At 31.6% G+C, this 23,150-nt stretch overlaps 1 long non-coding RNA gene across 1 annotated transcript in view; it reads right to left on the bottom strand.

Annotated features, from left to right (window-relative positions):
• The window catches only part of LOC111632065, a 70,269-nt gene that overhangs the window by 29,747 nt on the left and 17,372 nt on the right, over nt 1-23,150 (bottom strand). The gene's annotated exons all lie outside the window — the stretch shown is intronic.

Genomic DNA, 23,150 nt, shown 5'->3' with positions numbered 1-23,150 from the left:
TTGAAAAAGTTAAAAACTAACCGAACATAACCGAGAAATTGAGGATTACCCGATACAATAAATATTGGAAAATCAAAGAGGAAAAAAAAAAGAAAATAGAAGGAAACAATTCCTAGAAATTAAAAATCGAGAATCAATTAGAAATGAATTCGAAAAATATAGGAAACGAGAAGAGAAAAAAATATATAAAGATATTAAAAATAGAATTTTGGAAATGTGGACGAAGTAGGAGAAGTAGAAGTGGAGAAAGTGCATAACAAACAAGAGAAAAGTTCAAGTAATAAACAAGTTGTCACAAGCCAGTAAGTTTAAAAGGAAGCTAAACAAATTATTGCGCGTTATCACGGTAGGCGTCCGGCAGAGCGCAGGGAGAAAGAGAGAGAGGGAGAACGTCTCTATCGGAATGTGCCGTATCAGCTGACAGATCAATGAGGTCGTATGACTGGGACAGTAGCACCTTGCTGTGGACACGAGTGGGAGACACTGATCTCCAGCTACTATTTATTGTTACGGTCTGCTTGCAAGCTGCACTAGACAAGCTGATGGATAATCTGCTATTGTTACTCATCCGGCCCCTTCTGCTCGATGCGCCATCGTGCAATCGCTGCCTTTTAATTCCATATTTAATTTATGCAATACGCAATTTACTGCTTTCCGCCCGACCGCATTTACGGTTACTTTTACCGATTTTTCACTCCGAATCCCATCGAAATTTTAGTGGTGACTCCAAGTACTCGATTCCTTTTTTTCCCTTTTTTATTTTTTTCCTTCCTTTATACTCCGTCTGTTACAAGCAACGTCAAACTATACATATTTCGGTTATCTTTATTACGCTACCGTCTTTCCGATTATTTTATTAAGTTTCGTACCACTAATTTTCTACTTTATCGAATTTTCAATTAGCCTATTCTATAAACTTCGATTTTCGGTATATTTTTCCATTATTATTCCTTCGGATTATCGAGTTTTTCGTTCGTCGACTAGATTTTCGGTAACATTTTTTTTTCCTTTTATTATATTATATTTTATTTTTTATCGTCTTTACTTTGTAAAATTATCGAATTTCCGGTCATTTTAATTTTATTACTAGTTTAATTTTCCAAAAAGATTAAATTTTCTAACGCTAATAACTTTTCTTCTTTGCCGTCGACTTAATTTACATTTACAAATTTTTCTATTTTTAAATGGTTTTCTTATATTAAGGAATTTCTTTTAAACTAATAAACTTTCAAATGATGTAAATTTATTCTTTATATATATCAGTAAAAACAATTTTTACATACAGCGAATGTATTTAAAATATAATTTTTTTTTAAATTTTTTTNCATAATTATATGCGTTATATTTTATTAGCGATAATTTACACGCCTCGCTCATCTAAATGATAAAATTCTATTTATGTTAATTATAAGTTTATAAAATGACAAATGATTGTTTTTTAAAAATTCAAACTTTTCTTTCACCTCATAAACGAAGGAAGGAAAGAAAGGGGAAGAGAGGAGGAGAAAAAAAATTGAAAAAATATATTTTTTTCTCTTTATTTCTGCTTAACAACGGAAACTGAAAAGAAATTTTAATTAATCACACTCACTTTTGAGAAGACAGAAAGACAGAGGATACTTCTAAAGCTTGAAAAGGGGGAGAGATGGAGACTGTAAATTATAATACACAAACGGAAGGCTGATCGATGTCGACCAATCAATACTACAGTAGCATCTATACAAAAATATCACCGATTTACCGGTTTCTTTTTATTCGATAAATTGTAATGTCGGTCAGAATGGCAAACGTGTATATATGTTACCTTCCATAACCGAAATTTCGTTCAATTTTATATTATTATCGCTCAATTTTTAAATAGTTATTTGGTCCGATAACATTATCAGTATTATATTTAGCGGTTATTATCATTTAAACTGATATTTTAATGAAGGTGATAATGTTAGGTAATAAGAGAGAAAGAGGGAAGGGGGTGTTTTTAGTGTCGGAATTACTTTAGTTACTCTCTTCTAGAAAATGCTACTTTTATGCGATTTAATGATGGCCACTTTATTTTTTTTTTCATCGATTTTTTTTTTTGCCTTAAAAACTCGAGAGTTGTCGCCTCGTAAATTGGAATTCGAGTCCCTTTATGTAAGCGTAGAGAATTGTTACACAACGATAAGTAGTTTACGGCTTTTAGATATATAAATATATATAGAAATTTTGACAGTTGAAAACTACAACAAAATTTGTAATGTTGTCAGTAAGTAACAAAATTATGGCAAATCTTGGAATGTTGGGAATCGGGATAACAAAATTACCGTAAGAGAAATTCTATCTGGGAGTCTAAATAACGAAATTATAACAGAATGGAGCTTTGGGAATTACAACAGTGTTATGTCAACTGAAATTTGTAGCAATGGGAATTTAAACATTGAAATTGTTAAATGGGTTCCGAGTTAGTTTACTAGAGCATAATGGGAGTTGGCATATGAGGATTAAAAATGCCGAATCGGGTAAAATTTACCGAATATTCTTACATCTTTTCGCGTTATTAAAACGTAAAATTGACTTTTTTTTTCTTTAACTTGTGTTTAGTCATATTACACCTCCGCGTATCTACATAATTTATTCCCTAAACTTTTAAAAACTAGTTAACAGTTCTTCTTTTACCAAACTGTTTGCTAAGTATAATAAATCTTAAATTAATTATTGTAAGTAAAAATACTAATAATAACATAAAAAACCATGAGGAAAAAGCTTTAATTATTCATTTAGGCCGACAAATATTCTTTAATCAACAGCCTATATGTGATTTGTCAACGAATGAGTAAGAAAAAAAATGCGCCTCCCCGTGGCAATAACAAGAACTAATTAGTCCTAACACCAGGTGGCGTTCATGTTGCAGCATGGTGCCACCCGTCCGGATGGCACACACCATTAATCATACATCACCATTCATCACCTATGTAATCTTGGTCGTGCTTCTGACCTAGATATGTACTCCTTTACTCAAAAGATATGCTACATAAACACATTTCTAATGCTAAGATTTTATTTTTATCAATCCCTAGAACAATTTTTACTCGACTTTTTTTTAAACACGTTCGATTCTTACAAAGTGGATCAACATTCACTCCACGAAAAAAAACTTCTCAATTAACCTATTTATGTCTTCATAAACCCAACACAGAATTATTCTATTTAACAAGCTGCGAATAAGTTCTGATGAGATATACAAATATATTTATTTAATAATAAAAATCATGCAGCGAATATGAGTTATTACATATATATATATATATATTCCTTTTTAATATTTATTCAAATAAGACGGTTGACATATTTGTTAGCGCTTTCGAGTTCACTATAGAAGATTTTAATATTACTCGTTGCGTTTGCAAATGCTAGAAATATTTCATTAAATTGGATACTTTGAAGGATTTCGTAGAACAAAATTATGGAAAAATATAAAAATTCTCTGTAGGCGTTTTAATGCATTTCTTCCCGGATATCTTTATCTTACGCATTTATCAAATCTGATGTGGAACAGACCGTTTTATATTTTTAAAATAAATTATAACGTATAAGATTAATGAACAAAGTCCTACTCAGTTTGTGAATCTAGGCCTACAAATGGCATAAATTTACTTGCCGTGTTTTATGGTATTTTAATTCGAACGAAATTTGGAGATTTTGCAAATTAAAATGTATGAATGTTACATTTATACATATATAACTAATAATACCAAGCAAATTGATTAAGGATGGAAAGGGGAATGTAAACAAGACCCGTAAAGTTTCATTACGGCAAACGTCTAGGATTGTTTCTGATTATTTCATCATAAAAACAAAAAAAAAACGGGATTGGGAGAAGTTTTAGCGAAACGAAAGTAATAAATATTTAATTACGTATTCAGAAGCGATCGTATTAATTACATGTAAATCATTTATGATACAAGTAAATATCTTCAGTGTTTAGTTCCGGATGAAAGAATAGTTGCCATCGAGAAAGACGTTACTTCTACACAATGGCCTTTTGATGGTTGACTTACAATCGTAATGTGTAATTGCTTGTCTGATGTTATGAAGTTACTGGTGCAGTTCAATCAACCATTACCCCGCTAGAAGTTACGTTTGTAATGACGGAGTGAACTCTAATTGCGATCTGGTCTTTAGCCGTAGACCTATTCCGTCTCGTACTTTGCTTCTCTCAACCGGACCGTAAGTAATAGCTCTCTAAACTGCGGAGCAGCGAAAATTTTCTCTATGGACAATCGTAAAGCTATCATTTATTGTTTTGCCAGCGAGTGAAAAATGAGATTATTACATATCCAGAAAGAAACTATTTTTAATATCCCCGTTATAAAACTGATCCGTTATAAACGACGAGATTCGCCAGAAGCAATATAACTCTGCCAATGTGTTATTATGACATCGGCTAACCCAATTTTCGCGTCGTTCATTATCAAAACGAAAATAGAACCGTCGTTTTTAACACGCTATCCTCGGTTTAACGCCAAAAAAGAAGCGCTTTAAACGCGATTTTCTCAATATACGTTCGTATCATTAATCAAAAACTTAGACCTATTTTTTAATACGAATTTGAATGAGTTAATATCTAGAACTGGCGTTGTATTGATTCGGCGAGTAACATTTATTCCGAGTAATCGGTTACGATTCTCGCTACCGGTGAACCGGTAGAATATTTGACGAAACCGAAATTTGTATGCCTCCACCGAATTTTCGGTAGGATAGTTGAGCATCGGATGTCAGCTTCGGCCGCAGTCGGAAGCGACTACAAGGAAATGGCGTATCCCATCGTCTATTGCCCTCTGCCAGACGACAGGAGAGAGGTGGAGATGTAGACAGGGCCCAATCATTTTTCTTATATCTTCTCATTCCTGTGACAGGCTACCCTTCGCTCCTTACAGATCACGATCTTATGTAGGATTGGCAAGGAAACGTAACTCTTTAAAGAAGATGAGAATATTCAAAAAAATATTGAGAGCCTTTATAGAATTTACTGGCTTATTTATTGGCGGTTACAAAAAGGATCGAAAATATAGATTTGATACGGTAAAGAGGTTTGGCGTAGATAAATCCCCAAAAGGGATCCTTTTATTAAGACCAACAGAAATAAACTAGTTGCTTATTCGCCGGTATCAAATGTCCCTCAAACTTAACTTTTAAATTCTCGTAAATACTAAACCCATCCTTTTAAACTACGATGAACCTATCTATTTTAAAATCAACAAACCTATCGAGATCGTAAATAAACCCGGCAGTGTTTAAAGTATCAACCTAACAAAACTCGTAACGACGAAGCTCTATCACTATCACGAGCACCAAACCTAGCAAAGTCATAAAGATTAAACCTAGCCGTGTCATAAACACCAACTTGATGCTTGGCTGTTACAGATACCAGATTAAAAGCCAGGATTCCGTGTTCAACACCAAACCCGCTTTAACCCGTTTATATTAACTGGCAAGTTTGAATTTTGTAACCCGAAACATTCAGCCAGACAAGTAAAAAAGATCAATTTTTAAAGAGACAAAACCAGCAAATATAGATATTTTTATATCCCGAAGCTATAATTAAACAGTTTTAAATTAAAACCAGATGAATAAACGAGACAGAAGAGGCGAAGCCGTACACCTTTTTTTCTTTTTTTCTTTTTCCTTTCTTTTTTCTTTTTTCCTGTGGCTGACTGAATTAAAAACGGTTTCTTTCGGTGGTGCATTTTTAGTTTTATCTGTTTATGTTATTTAAAGCCAAAAGACAGACAACTGGTGTGACAAAAAGGCCGTTGTAGCAACAAAGAATTGATTGTTTTGACAGATCAACTAACTGTTCATTCTTATTTTAGGGGAGTTAACTAGATACCGTAAACATGTTAATGTTGTCACTTTGTTGGGTAAGAAAAAACATCCGACACAATGGAAGCTTTAGTGAGCGTGTTTGTTGTCGAATTGTTCCAAAAAGATTCCTTTCGATACAACTTAGTTTGACACTTTGACAGTCGCCGGAGATTAGGAGTGTGTCGGTCACGTGATTTGCGAGGAGATGGAATGTCCGGACGCCTTTTTTTCGGATTAAGTGAATAAAGAAGAAGGGAAAAATGGAGAAATTATTTTTTTTTCCTCCGACTTACTTTCTCGATTGGGTTTTATGAAAGTGAAGAATGAGTTGGAAGTAAAAGTAAAGCCGATTCGTTTTAATGACCGTACTTACCCGTATGGAGGTGCTTAACTTTAACCGGACTAAACCTTTTCCGAGTCGTATATTTCCGCCTTTAATTTTCTTATAGTGTTGTTTATAAAATATACATTAACTTTTATAATTACTTCTTTATTAAACTATACACCGCAATGCGCAACGCTTTAATTTATCTCCGGCCAATCTCCTGACTTGTAACAAATAAAATATATTCTCATTTATAATACTATAAGAATATTTTACGCACCAATAAAACTGCATAAATTGCGTCCCTATCGCAACGGAAAGATTCGAACGTTCGTAAAAAACCGAATATGAAACTTAAAGTAAGAAACGGATATGAATTTAGGAATGCCTCTCGCGTAGTCGTACGTGACACTTTTATTTAAATATTAAAATAAATTGTACGCCAATTAATTTACAAAACGAAAACAGAAAGCTTTTCACCCGCATCGAATTTCATAAATTACTAATTAAAAATGACTTGGAAAATAGCTAAACAATTTACATAAATCCATTTATAGCAATTAAACTTTATTATTTTTCGCCACGTCTACTGGCCACTGGTACTGGAAACGCAACTAAATTGAATACTGTATTAAATCCCTGGCCTCTACTTTTTATTATACGGTTGTCTGATGGCCTAATCATTCTCGTATCTCTTATACATTTGGCTCGATTTATAAACGCTGTAGGCCTATATGAATGGAGGATGGTCGGTGACTTCATCTCTGTCGTTTCTGATCCTATCTGGCAGGAAACAAGATTTAGTATTTGCTGCAGATAGATCTAGTATTACTTTTATAAGATAGAATGGGAAATCTCTCCAAAGCATCTTTACTTTAAACCCATTTTAAACGCGTATAAAACGCAAATATTCCTCTTAAATTTGCTGTTAAGTTACTTTGGGAGGAAATTATAATCGGCTTGATTACTAGGAAATTTCATCTGGTTCATATCGATTGCAATAAAGATATTCACGATAAGTATAATTACTACATATTATAATAATCCTGATAATTGTATCATCGTCGACATCATTAGAACTGTAGTCGATTTGTTTGACAAGTATTTAAATTTATTAACGTAAACATCGCATCATTTACTATATTTCATTAATAGAAAGCTATCGGATCGGCTCGCCGTTCGTCGAGCGTATAAAAAATAATAATAATGCTCAAACAAACGTATCAAAATGTCAACTTGGACAAACACGCACACATATCGAATTTATGCTAATAAAAATGCATAAGATCCCGGATTACTCGGCTATTTTGTTTATGATCAAAGCTGTCGGTTACTCGAAAGGCGCGCATCAAGTTAAAAATTGGCAGAAATCGGAGAATATATCACGAAACTTTCGAAGGGTATCATGAAAATTTCAAAAATCTGCCGAAAATTATATTGAAAAAAGCTTTAAACATTTTTCATCCTAAAAGGTGTTTATGCATTCGATGCCGCCGTGATGTCCGGAAAAGAAGATCGTGTTACCTCTATCGAGGGAGGGAGAAGAAAAATAATAAAAAATAACATCATTTTGCAGCGTTTATTTTTAAATTTAATTCCTTCAAAAACACGCCAATATTTACTAATATCGATTTTATGTAATTTGCTTAATGGAGTTCCAAATTTCCTACGCCAATCTCGTGTGAAAAATAGATCATAGTGATTTTTTAACAATTAAAATTAAGAATTATTCCATACAATATTTAGTATAATGTAAATTTCTCACTGAGTTTTCTCTTTCGCTTCTCCTTAAAATTAAGTTCTAGTTACACAAAGAATATGCGCATATTTTTATATTTTTAGTTACAAATTTTCATGATAATGGAGCCATAACTCATGCTAAAAAGTCATAATAATTTAGTAGATCTATAAATATGAATTCTGTATGGATTTTAAATTCAGCGTAATAAGTCATCTAACATTCCGTTCATTTTGTTTAACTATTGTTAACATTAAGCGGCGGTCACGTGTAAGAAACACGTATATATATTTATACTTTTGTTTATAAATTTCAATATTTTCGGCTTGTATTTTTATTTAAAAGCATAAATTATCTATAGAGAAAGCGGCAGAATTATTATCTGGACGTTTTAATTGTTTCATTTTTAACTGTAGAACGTGCGTGTTTTCGGTATTTTCGTGGCATAAAGTTTGACGAGACTAACTCATAACTCTCGCTTCGAGTCGAAAATATGGAAAAATGGGGCTTTATGTGGCTTAAGCATAGCGTGTGACAAATATCGAGCAACAAACCTAAGTCGACTGGCACAAGAAAATCGAAACAGTTAGGCGTCCATCAGTGGAAAGCGGGATTAAGAATACGGGCCAAAGGAACGATGGGAATGCATCCAGTCCACTAGGGACATCTAAATCTCAACATGCAACATTCCCAACTCGATAACGATAATTTAATCTCTCCTATTTTACATGATTGACACGCGGCGGGACGGCCAAGTAGTAAATAAGCACAAATTCCGTTCCTCATACGAGAATAACAATCTTAAACGACAATAAAATACGTGAAAAGACAGATGAGAACGACAGTAATCTGCTTGTGAATGATCAGCAATAACATGACATGTCCATTTACTTCTACACAATGGTTGGCAGAAGATTAACACTGATTGGCTACGCTTCTCCCCCTCGACCCCCACCGGTTGTTATGGTAACCAGCTCGGCATTCTGGGAACGATGATGATTAGGGATTAATCGACGATTGAATAGACCCAAAATCCCGTCGGTGGAGCCATCCCGTTAGCCAAAAACGGGGTGGAAGGTTGAGAAAGGCGAGCGCGCCGGAGAGAATCCTCCCAACGGAAAGAAGTGTCTGTAAGGGGTAGCTCAAGATAAACGATGATGAATTGCCAACAGTGGGTTATCGTCTATCCCCGCTAGGAACTGATACCCAAGCATAACTTTGACTTCCGATCCCTAGATGGCGCTCACGGTATTTAGGAGCATTGGCATTTCCTCCGGTGACGTATTGGATTGTGACTGTAGGCTAGGTCGAGCAGCAGTTTCGTGTTATGCAAATGTCGCTGGTCGCTAGAAAGTTTGTGGCCTGCCAGTCGATACCGCATCTCTTTAATTCCGACATTTCATACATTCGAATGCTTCTCTGCGAAACCGGATTATGCAGATTTTTTCTTTTTTACTGGAATACAAAAAATATCCTTTAAGCTTAAACCCGATTCTGTCCATTTTTCTATTATTATAATTCTTTCTCCAAGGAGAACGACCGACAACAAAAATAAATCCGGAAAGACAACGTTAGAAAAATCTGCTAACAGCCAAAAAAAGTGCAAAAATTCTATACGTAAAAAAGTATTTGGTTTCTGTCCCGCTAGACCCCGTTACGCGTTATATCCACGATTTTTTTCCTTTATTTTATATAAAAAACTCACATCCGCAAATATTCTAATATTGCACAAGGTATTGAAAGAATGGTTTTTACTGCTTTCTGATCGCTAAACTATTTGAAACGACTTTAGTGTGAAGGAGAGACCATTATTTTGGATTCATGGCATCCACTAGAAAGCAAAGTAAGAAGAGGTCAGATAAAACTTTACTTTGGCACCTAAATAAAGAAAAGAGACGACATTACGAGTTATCTAAGTTGAACAGGGGGAGTTACTGGCTGGTGTATGGGTGTCCCTACGGCCCGATTATGTATCCTACGAGGCACAACCCAATGGCATCCATCAATATCTCCACCCAAACAGAAAGTACTTAGATAGTTTTATATGTTCCCTTTGTCGACTGTCGACATTTTCTACTTTCTATCTGTTTTCTCGTTTTTTAATATATTTGCATAGCTTAACTTTACCGTGTTTTCGTCGCATTGACGTTTACGAGTTTTTCTCTTTCGTTGTTTGACGTTAAACAATAACTGTTAAGGAGTTGACTGTTGTCGTCGTAAATCCTTTTCGGGGAGAGAAGTTATGATCGCATTGACAATGCAATATGCGGTGCTTTCTATTCTATAACAAAAATATTTCACTATAGAACGCTCCTCTCCCGACAAATCTGCATTCGGATGATTTTTTCCCCCTTGCAAAATCAACCGAGTGAGAAGCCGTGTCCGGATAGACAAACGGACGGTCGCGCTATAAAAAAAAAATACTTCTTCTCTATACAAACGGTAACCGTAAACACTCACCGTATCAAATGTAAAGTAATAAAGGAATTTAATTAATTATTAACTTTATTTTTATACGGTAAAAGTATAATATATCTCAGCTAACTTTATAATAAAATTAATCGCGTAAGGCTTAAACTTTTCAGAAAAATCTACTAAAATTTTACTAACACAACACATTTTTTTCTTCCCTTTCATTCGAGCGCCAAACAGGAATAAAATTTAAAATTTTAATATTATCCAATTAAATTTAACAAAGCATTCATTTGTAACCAATTAAATCTCTCAAGATTTTACAGTATTAAAGGATTAAAATAATTGCTATAATTTTAATTAATTATCGTGTCACGATTTTTACTATCATTTGTAATCTTTTGAAAATGTAGATTATCGAAATTAATTAACGGTATGGGAGTATATGTGGATCTATATAAATGAGTGTCTGTGTAATTGGGTTAACGTTAGGCGGAAGTGAAGAAGGAGGACAACAAGAATACCAGCTTGTAGGTTGCTCTCTGCAACCTGGCACTTATAAGGATTATTAATATCACAATAGGAGATCCTTACTCGGGCTTTAATTTACTTTGTCCTACTTTGTGTGTGGCTTGGGCAAATTACGGTTTAGCCTATTTTCTATAAGCAAGATCTTGTGAGATGATTTGTGATTTGTTGCTTATCGCGAAGAATTCGTTGCAATTATTTTAAATATTCATAATTTTTCGATTATTTCTGTTTCCATCTTTGTCTATTCCTTAGATAAAACGATAATTGTAAAATAGCGTGACGTTTAACTTCTATATAAGTTAATATAGACAATACAATATATTTATATACGTATATATTTGAGGAAGGTCGTGCAAAATTTACGTAATATTTTCGTAGAAATTTCCCTAAATTATTGAAAATAAGTGAGATAATATTTAGAATTATGTGAGATTTCAGCGCTTTTTGTTGGGTGATGGGAGAGATAAATTGATGTTTTCTCCTCCGCACCCTATTATTAAGAGGGTGAGAAGGGTGATAACGGTCCAGAACTCGATAGAATTGATTATAATGTATATACTTTTATCAAAATGAATGTTTTTAATATTAATTGATGCGGAATTATCTCGACTTTTATGCTTTTTCTCTCGTTAAAAATATTATTAGAAATTAAAATCTGGAGAGAAATCGTTTTACAATAAAAAAAAAATAGCTTAATCTTTAAGGAATTTTTATGAAATTGAAAAAGTTTTAAAAGTAAATACATTAAAGTGTATAAAACGATAAAATTAATAAATTTTGAATATAAAATTGTGTTAAATCGATGAAAGTTTTGCAAATCTTCTCTTGACCGTAACTCATTTTATTCTTATGTTGGAGCAAAATATAAAATTCAATAATCTACAATTTGTTACAATCTGTTAGAAAACCTTTAAAGCACGTTTTTATTACGTTTTTATCAGTTCCGAAAACCAATTCCTTCGCTTCCATAACTTCATAATTACAGCATTCGATAGAACGAGATCGAACCTCCATAAACTTCTACATAAGAAAGATCTTGCATTTCTTAACACATTTATCAAAAATGGGAAAACTTCTCTATATGGACACACTCATACACTATAGAAATTTTTATCGAAGTCTATTCTGAGTAAGTTCTTATCTTAACAACGTTCGTTTATTGTGTTCAATGCGTAGTGCTTTCAGAGCAAATCTTAACAAAGAAAACCGATGTAAGATAGAAGGTTCTGGTTTATATAATATACTTTTTTTTTATCTTTAGTAAACTAAGAGAAGGAAGAAAAAGGTATAAAAGAAGAAGGAGAAAAACCGTTTAAGAAAACGATCCAAAAGTTAAGTTGGGTGGATCTGGAGAGGAATAAGGAAATGAAGCGTTATTAAATATTTATCACCGAAAAAAAGTTGTTATTGATTGATGTTACGATAACCACACCCTATTCTTATAACCTCCACAAGAACCTAACCAGAGAAGCAGTATTTTGTATCACAATACCAGATAGATCATCTTTCTGCTATGATTAAGATGTCTGCAAGGGTCGAAAGGGATTCTCGCCGAGATAAATCGATATGTTTAAAAAAGATTATTACTTCGACTACTTCAATAAATTTTAAATTTCCATACATTTTACGCAATTTATACAAATTTATCTTTTCATAAAGGATCGAATCACAAAATCTACAGGCGAAAACCTAAAATATAAGACTTATCTAAATCCCTATACTTATTAAACTGTAATTTTAGTGAAAATCAACACACGGATAAGAATTTATCTCGGTTTATATTTTAAATCTCGTTATTAAATCGTATTCTCTTTCTACTTTGTTATAAACTGATTAGTGATGCACTAAACTCTCCAAACTCCATTTTTAGTCAGACAAATCATGCATTTATGCATTTCTACTTTTAAGAATAAATGTTATTAATTATTACAAAATATCGTGAAGACCTTCTTTTTTTTTATAAGCAATCGATTTATGGAAATTTGCACCCCGAAACAAAAAAAAAGTTCTTTGAAACTAGAATTCAGTTTCATAACGTTACATTTCTTTTCTAGAGATCGATAACCAGAGTATATGAATAAACGTTAAATAAAAACTTGATCATCGATTTTTGAAAGTTTGGCATTCAAAAATCCGATCGAAAACATTCATCTTTTCCATTTTCGACAACCAAGTCAGCAACATCATGGAGGATGATGTATAACTCCCTCTAGTGGTATCAATTTGTACTAAAAGGTCAGCAAGTTTTTCTTGGAAGTATAAATAATCAATAAAAAGGATTTTTAGAACAGAATTTCAAGCATTTCGAGTCGACTTTCATCGTCTTGTGTCGAAAGAAAAACAACTTAAGAGCCTGTCGTTTTAATAGAAATTCATCCATTCTATAAAAGATCAATCGCGAAGAAATTTATTGAGTAAGTTCTTCCTAAACTAGAAATGGTGGCAATAAACTAGAATGATCCTTCCAATTTTAGATTGGCCAACCCCTAATGGTTAAATTCTGCTTTGATAACGCCTAAGAACGGGCCAACTCGGAATACTCCATCCAATTTTAGACGTGACATTCCCAATTGCTTCCACTGTAAAACAAATGTTGCCACCAATATGTTTATAATGTAAACTTCATCTTTCCATGGCGATAAATTGGAAATATTTTTAAGTTTTATTGTCTATAATTCTATTTTTTTTTTTTTTTACGAAAAACTTGCTCTTTATTCGTTATAATGACGAATATTCAAATTACTTTCGATGGTCTAAACGCATAAAAATCTTTATTTAATCTTTTAAATTTCATAGGAAAAAAATTAATTTGACGTCGTAGTCGGATGTTGTAGAGTTAATGTTTAATTTTTAATCGATAATATTAAATTATTTTATGAATTTAATTATAGAAAATTTTTAATAAAAGTAGGAAACGGAAATTATTAAAATGGCGCAGGGAGGAGTCCAACTTCAGACGATTTTCCTCTTGTAATCGAGGGAGAACGATTGGAAAAATAATTAAAAAGGCGAAAGAAAGTTAATCAGAATTAAATTTTAAGGATTGCGAGGGAGAAAAATTGATAATAAACTGGAAATATTAGGAAAATATTTATTTTGGCTCCGCAGGGAAATCTTTTCGTGTAGGGAATAACGCTGGGATTTTCTGTCCGGGAGTTTGATAAAAATCGGGGAAGGCAGCAAAGTGTTAGCGTCAATTGATTCTTTGAAAGCAAGAAGACGTGACCAACTAAACTTTAATTGTAGTTTGTCGTTGAAGGATTCGCGCAAGAAAAAGAGTCAAAGATTCGTCCAACAGAAGAGATCTGGCGGCACAATGAGAAAAGATGGTCGGCCAAGCTCAGAAAATTAGGCTTAGATTACAGGCTATCCCGTCTAAAGTGCTTTCCGCTGACACATTGACAAATTTCCTTTCCCTTTGTCCTTCTCTCTTCTTTTCTTTTCCTACGCGGAAGGATGAATGGAAGGTTTCGAGACATTTGGATTCTCATTGATTTTCATTGTTCACCGACTATTGTTGAAAACGGTGTCGTGACGTCATCGAAGTCAGTCTTCAATTGCTTTTCAAGAGAGAAATGTGGTGCGCTGCGGGTGCATTGCGGTCCGAGTCAGTGCAATCATCCACCTTGCAAAACATGCGCTTCTTCCTTCCCTTCCTGCCTGTTCCCGCTCTCATCCATCCCTTTCCATCCCTAAATATTCTAATTATTCCACTTTTACTGGCCAATTTAAACAAGTTCCTCCTGTAATTTTCAAATATTCCGTCTCTAGTAGAATTCTTTACCAAAAAAAAAAAAGAAATTGAGGTAAACTTCATTTAATAGTAAAGCTTGAAACAAGTAGATTGTTAAATAAGTTCTCTTTATATGAACCCGAAAAGCTGTGTTTTATGTGAAATTTCGTAAAGTATATTTTTAAAAATATTTAATAATTAGAATAATTTAAACTTTCATCGTCAAATTAATATTTTATATACTGTATTTTCTAAAAAATTTAATTAAAATTTCATTCTAACTTATTAATAAATGTGATGCTTAGAAAAAAATTAAAGAAAACTCAAAATTTTTCGGTAAAAAAAAAGAAATTATTTTCGTTTTACATATAAAATAAAATGCATTATTTTTTTTCCTCTTGATATTTTTCAAGAATTACCAAAACAGAAAACCTATACAATTTTCTCTAAAAATGAGAAAAATATACGATACTTACGGGATAAACAATTTTAGATAATGTTGACATTTTCGCCAGGCCATTCGGTTCCCTTTGGACTTTCTAAATGATCGTATCACGTGACGTGGGCCAGCATTTATTAAAACAAATTATAAGTTGCAGGGTCTAATGTTTACATTCGGTAACCGAGTAAATGGTAAGCAGAAACAAATCTCGGTGGATATCTTAGTCTACCTTAACTCGTCTAAGAAGCACTCTATTCGTAAACAAGGTCACGTTCTGGCCATCTATCAGACGACAGACTTTCAGCAACAGACAAGACGTCGTCTCTTTGAGTGAAAGGTGGATCGAGGTGATGCCTTCGTCGTGTTTCTACTTATTTCCAAACAGCTATATGGAAAGGAAAAATTTCATGGGTCATTCCTCATCCTTTACTCTTTCTCCACGCGGCTAATGCAAGACTTGGCTTTTCTTAAAAGAATTATATATTCTTCTACCGGATGTTTTTCAAGTTTTCTAAGTCGAAAAATATATAGAATTAGAAGATTGAATTTTATAAATATTCCAAGAGTAAGCGGGAGACAAAAATGGTTAGCGTTAAGCTCTTAGTGTTGGGAAAAAGATCAGGTGGAGTTTATAGGTTTCTTTCTTATCCGGTTTAAAAAAAAAAGGGGAGAAAAAATTTTCATATTTTATATAAACGAGTTGATTCTCGATAATAAGAAATCGAAGGAAATAAAAGTTTTAATTTTCTTAACTAAATATGTTCTTAGAATTGAAGAAGCCTTAATAAAGAAAAGAATTTTACAAAAGTCATTTAAAAAATCGCATCTAGAAATATTTTCTCGATTATCGAAATATTTTTATAAAATAATTCCCCTAAGAGTTTTTAAAATCATTTAAGTTTTTAAAAACCATTTAAATTCAATTAATATTCGATGTATATATTTTCGATAAAATTAGAATTTTCTCCAAACTTCTTTAAGCATCCTTCCTCTCTTCTTCCTCTTCATTTTAAGAATCTTCTAAATTCACATTAGAAAAAAAGCATTTAACATAAAAATTTGACATAAATTCGGTTTGGAAAATTAGAAAATTTCTAAATCTTAGAGAGAAAATGTCGGTGATTAAATTAAATGAAAATTTATATAGTAGACAATTAAAAAACATTATAAATCCGTGGAAATAATCCTCCTAAATCCCCGAAACTAACAAACCATCAAAATAAACCGATATTTTCCGCATAATTACTGTTATTTAAATGAACCCGAGTTGGAAACATTCAACACATTCGCTATAATCTCCAAACGAAGAAAAACGATTTTTAAAGATATAAGCAAATTTATCCCGACGACGATTATGCTTTTGATACAAACTTTTACGTTGGAAATACATCTGTTCACATTGCAAACCGACTGATGTTTGAACCATTTAACGAAATGAGATACTTTTTGAAAGAGAAAAAAACATTTTCCTTCTGTAGATAATGATAGAAAATGTTTTAGAAAATCGAATCTTTATAGTTTCGGTCCGACTTACCGAAACAACACGTAGAAAAATTTACATAAATTCCACTTATCAACTGATTCTATCAACTAATGTTTTTATTTTACTTCTTGATAACCGATGTCGATGTTGTATGTGACGTTCCAAACCAGTGGCTTTGTCACCAATAGTCTGTGTGTCAATGGATTGAGATCTGGACAGACTAAGTTGTCAGCACCAGTTTCTGGCCTCATACTTCACCGAGATTGTTTTCCTATCATTTTTCCTACTGTTCGGCTTATCACCCTGCAAAGAATGTTGCCACTTCTGTTTATGTCTCATTCACTATTTTAATCCCTTTGATCCGCATTTAAACTCGTTCCTACGTTCGCTAAATAACTTCTTTAATTTTTAAGCGTTTATTTTAGTTTTTTTTTGGGAGTTTACGTAATTATTAATGGAGGCGTTTTCTTTAATGCTCTTATCAGTATTTAACGGAATTTTTCGGTTAAATATTAAAAAAAATAAAAAAATAATAATAAAGAAAAAAATGCGGAAAAAATAGAAAGAAGAATGCTGTCTATACAGGAATATTTAGAATATGCGCTCAAGAATTCGATATTTATATATTTATATTAAAGAAAGAAATAGAAATGGTGTAAATGTCGTAGATTTTTGAATGTTTTCAACAGCTAACTCGTGCGATTTTGCATGCTTTTAGAGAGAAAAAATCCAGTTTGAATGCAATATTATTCGGAATTAGTTGGTTGTGTGACCGCAGTGGAGCCACATTCAATGTCCTCGGCCAATATCGTTGGGCCATAACAGTGACCAGTCGTGCAAACTTTATTGAAGAACTCGTCGTTCCCCAGGGGGTGGGGAAAGGGACAGCTGCTGGTAACAGCCTACTGAAGAGTATAAGGGGTGGCAAATGCTGAAAGGAGCAGCCACTGACCATTCGCCCTCTGGGAGATTTCTTCTCAAGTCACTTACGCCAAGCGTCTAAATCGGTTTGGAGAGTATTTGGAGCGACGACAGAAAACCCAACCGATGGATGAGACTTGAAATCGTCTAGCGTGACTGGACTACCGTTTCTCCCTTTCGGAATTGTGTTCCTGAAAAACCTTCTCGTGGTTTGTGACGTCACTGGAATGCCCCGAGGTGAACTGGAACTGTTTTCAATATCGGATCCTATCAAGAATCAAGATTTGCTCCTTTTCGAAAACTCTAAAGTTAGTTTATCCTATGTTAGAAGTGTAAAGTTCGTAAAATTGAACATAAAATAAACCCTTTAAAGCGTAAAAATATCCATTAAACGGTGTATAATTGTTATATCGAGGGGGGGAAAATCAAGTTTTAGATATCATTCAAGACTTTCAATATCTCAATTCGGATTAGTTTAGGTACGTGTTAAACATACAAAACTCCACGGTCAATAAAATGTAAACGTTCTCGAGTCAAATTTTAAAGTAAATATTTGCAGGATATTTTATAAATGTGAAACGATTTCTGCATGAGAATTAAGTAATGAAATATATATATATATATATATACATGTGTGTGTGTGAATGCATTTTGAACGAACAAAATTCGTATATATATATATATAAATAACGTTATTGCATTTTGTAGAATGAATAAATAAGTAAATAAAAAGGGAGGAATATGATAAGCAGGATAGACAGAGAGTGAAAAGAATCAACTGACTAATTATCACATAAATCAATAAAAGAGACAGATAAACAGAAAGAAAGAGCAATCTGAAGAGCACTTTTCCTGGACAAAAACTCACTGAATATTCATCTTGGAGTGTTCAATTTACAATGCAGTTTCGTCAAGAAAGGAATATTGGATAAGGATATTTGAAAGAACATTTTATCGGGCGAAATGTCCTTGATCCTGTACGGTTGAGCTGACGTGTTGTTACTTTGTTTCAGAACAAAAGGTCTTCACTTAATGTCATAATCAATACAACTCGCTTTCACTTCGTTTAGAAAGATGTAGTTCACTCTCACATCGTAAAAATAAAGCAGATATATATGATATAACAATAATAATAAATGGATAAAGCTCTTCTTAGATTAAAATTTATTCCCTTAGTAATTTATATAATTTAACCCGGACGCCTTTGTTCTCTCTCTTTTAAGCTAAACTTTATATAAATTTAATTATTCAATCTTTTACTAAAATAAGCTAAAAATTATAAACGGATTTTCCCTGCCAAATAATATAAAGTAACGGACTTAAATAATTTTATTTAATACCGATAGATGCTCGATATATTTTATTTGAATTCAAAATTGCTGCGCTGTTGATTTATATATAAAAATTTAAAAAATAATAAAAATATAAGCGTTCATTTTTAATTAATTTTAATTATAATTAATTTTGGAAATAATTAATTAGTTGTTTTTATAGCTACATAAAATTCATGAGCTGTTTTGACACTTTTATAATGATATAAAATCTGTTTAGGTATGAATTATTTGTTTACTTATTTAGAATATTTAATTAGGAAAATCTATAATCTATACAATTATAAATTTTGTTAAAAGATATTAAAAATCTAATATAAATTTATATCAGTACAGAATAACAAGATCATGTTGCGATAACATCTCTGCATGTAAGGTATCTTTTATAAACGATAAGAAACTGCCTTGTTTTGAAATTTTTTTAAATATTATAAGCTGTTTAAATCCTTTAAGCTTTATATAATGGTATTAAATTCGTTCATACTTTCATTCTACAAAATTTAGTTAATTTGTAACGGATTAAAGTCGATTTTTAACATAGAATCGCGAATCATTGTGAAGAGAGAAAGAGGATAAAGGTTTGAATTGTGCGTATTTTCTCTTCTCTATCTGTTTGTGAAGAGAACTATTAGAATAAGTTCTATAAATGGGTTCTTTGTAGGAAGCATTTAAAACATTCCTTTTTTGAATACAAATTAAAGGATGCCAATGGAATCCATCATTCTACTTGATCCAACCGAGATCGGCTTTTCACTCTTTCAACTTACAAGCAATAGTCTTTAATTTATTTGCCATTTGTTTCTGCATGGTTGGAGTTCAATTGTTAGAGTGTGCTGTTTGTTTCTGAATCTTACTACCCAAGAATTAAAAAAAAAAAGAACATTCAACGTGCTTCATTCCTTTATTAAAAAACAAAAATTTCGCATTAAAAGTAAAACTATTTGCTGTATTTGAAATTAGAAAATTGTAACTTAAATCTTCTCTTACCTGGAAAAAAGAGAACTTCCAGATTAGTTTGAAATTACGAATCAAACTCCATTCACCAATAAACTTTAAGACAATATTACAAGTTCAATTATGGCCTATTTAGATCTTATTTAATTGAATAAAAACATGAATAAAACAGCTGATAATCGTTCCAAATTTAAAACATCTCACTTATAAATTCGTCTAAACTCTAAAATAATGTTTATCATAAATTACGAATTAAAAAAAACCTTAGAAGATAGACAAATATCAAAAATAAATACAGGTTAACTTCAGCAATTTGATTCCATTTATTAATAAAAAATAATTATTTATGTATTAATTCTTTCGTTAAACTTAAGTGTACTAAATAATAATTCTATGATAAAGCAGGTTTATTAAATTAATACAGTTTCATATTCGATAATTCAATACTGTGCAACGTAGGCCCTATATATTTACTCGTCAAAATATTGTTTTAGAAAAGTTTTAGAGATGATTTCCAAACTAAAAATAAATTAAGCACATTTTCTTCGATTTAACTTGAAAATTTGATTTGAATAACGTGTCAAAATGTAAATTCTTTGAAGGGAAAAGTATAAACAAATGTATTGGATGAGTGTGAAAATCACGAGTGACCACTATGCAAAGTTTTCAGCTTATATACATATTTATTTCTCCCAAATCACGCGTTATTTTTAGTATCTACACGTTGAATGGTTCAATAAGCAACAACAACATTTAAATATCCCTATGTAAAATTATATGCTGCAATTATTCTCGATTCTGGTTAAATGTAAATCGATGCAATCGATTGGATGCAAGTGTAACATTAACCACATCGCACAGGATGATATCTTTTTGACATCTATACACAAGACTAACATCTGTCATTGCCATGAGTCATTCCGTCTTTATCATTCTATGTCTCACTACCCGCCTTTACTTATTTTTATTCTATTTTAGTTGTGTATCCCGCATCTCCAAGTATCCTGGCTTTCATCCAGGGTTCCACGTGAGCAGCTGAGAACAAGAAGAGCGCAGGAAGACTAAGCAATACTTGTGACATTCTGGTTACTGGAGTTTGTTGGTGTCATTCTTCAAACATTTCATACTCTGTTGCCCGTTAAAATAAGCGATATAACTGTTTCTCCTCTGATATGAATGGCTGACGGTAATTCCATAATGAGAACCTTTCTTGGAAATATATTTTCAAGAAGACAAAGATGCCTTATGCCTGCGTAGTTGCAGGAATTTCAAAATTGAATGTTTATTAAATTCAACTTTGTTTATCTATCTTGTAGCTCAGATAATATATATATATATACAATGTTTTGTTGTATTTCGTTTTAAAATAGACAGCAAAAAGTATTCTTAATATATTCGTTTCCTGAAAATTTTATTTGTAACGATAAAGTATAAAAATTTTGTTAAATTCAGTACCATGAAATAAGAGAAGATTAAGAACAGAAAATAATTAATTGACTACAAAAAATACTCTTTGAAGAAAATATTTTCTTTTTTCGTTTTTTTTAAAAAGAAAAGAAGCTTCTTCGGCTTCTTTCTATCTTATAATATCGAATATCAATAATTTTACTCTATTATATAGACTATAAGTTTATATATGATCTATTCTATTGAAGGGCTACATACAATTTGCTTCGTATTTGTAAATAATCATATCCTTTTTATATATTTTCTCAAGACTTCAATTACTTTGAGCCCCGAGGAACATTACATTTTTAGAGTTTTCCAAGTAATTTTGAGTTTCATTTAATTTACTTTTCTCGTCACTTGCCCAAAAAGTGAAGAGGGGGAGTAAAAAAAAAGAAGCCTCTCCTACAACTGTAACGCTTCTTGACATTTTAATTTCAGGTGCCAGTTAAAAAGACAATTCTTTTTGCCAAAATTCCATTGGCCAAAAAATTGATTTTCAAATTCTCCGTTAAAAACTATTTCAGCAAGAAAAAAGTAGGTTAAATAGTAAAAAAAAAAATGATTCGCAATTCATATTTTAGTATCCTGAAGCTATCCACGGTAATAATTGTAGCATCTAGAACTCTGAGACTTTCCTTTATTGATTTTTCCTTATGTACTGGAGAGATTTTAATGCAAATCCGATTTATTGATCAATTCAACCAACTATCAATGCTTTCCTCTAGTAATTCTATCTTTTCCCTTCTTCTTCTGCGCTTGATGTTGTTCCGATTTGAAACAATCGCCATCTTATAAGCTATTTAGGAGGAAAGAATAATTTGTCATGACTTTTCATGACTCGTTATGTCTGAAACTTGTGACAATTGGAAATCTATTTTTACCTTCTAAAAAAAAAAAAAAAAAATATATATATTGATTTATTTTCTACATGGATTTTCAAAAAAAGAATTTTAATGATAGATGTGTATTTTAGCAAGCATTTCATTTTTTTTTTCTTCTTCCTAACTTCTCTTTCTGAAACTGATAACCATAAAAACGGTAAATCGATTAGTCCTTCATATAATACATCAGCTCTTGGGTGATTTTTGAGTCTAGCAAAAAGAATTAATTTTTCTAATTTACATCGTTTCTATTCTTTAGAAAATGTAGATTGAAATGTTAACTATTAAAAATTAAAATAAATTCAAGTAATTAAATTTTTAAAAATATGACAGAAAAAGTAATAGGAAATGATTGAAAATTCAAATTTATTTTTACCTTTCGCCATTTTTGCTTTACGCAAATAACATTAATACATTAATATACATCAAAGTTGAGGGAGAGGGGAAAAAAAAGGGAAAATAAATAAGTAAATAAATAAATAAAATAAAATTCAATTAATTTAAAATATTTTTTTTTTTTAAAAAAAAGGAAACATAACATAAGAAAATTTAAAGAGAAGGAGATAAAAATTAAATAAGAAGAAAAATAAAAACTTAAAGGCGAGCGAAAAAATAAAAATAAAGGGAAGTTTACTAAAAAGAAAGATAATATTAAACAGAATAAATGTAAACTTAATAAATTTAAATAAAATGAGACAAAATTAAATAATAATTTCAAATTGAAAACTGTATTAAAATTAAGTTTAAGGAAAACACAGAAATTAAGTCAAGAAAATAATTTTTATAAAAATGAATAAAGATAAATAAAAACAAAGATAAATCTAAATTTTCAAAGAGGTTTAAATAATATAAGATTTATAAATATAAATAAATGAATTTTTATAGAAAGTAATATTTTTTTTAATCAAAATTTAAAAGATAAGATTTTTTAGAAAATTCAACAAAAACTGAGAATTCTAGAAAAAAAAAACAAATAATAATAATAATAATAAAATAAAATCAATATCGAATACAAACGTTTATTTTACGAAAGATAATTTCATATTTAATAATTTCCGAGGAAAATTCTCACCTGAAATAGTAAAAAAAGTCGACAAAAATCGACT

The sequence above is a fragment of the Centruroides sculpturatus genome, unplaced genomic scaffold (assembly GCF_000671375.1).
Source record: "Centruroides sculpturatus isolate CEXI.00-Female unplaced genomic scaffold, Cexi_2.0 scaffold707, whole genome shotgun sequence".
In the NCBI taxonomy this organism is placed as follows: domain Eukaryota; kingdom Metazoa; phylum Arthropoda; class Arachnida; order Scorpiones; family Buthidae; genus Centruroides; species Centruroides sculpturatus.
The sequence above is the reverse complement of the archived record's forward strand: the minus strand, read 5'-3'. Positions and strand labels throughout refer to the sequence as shown.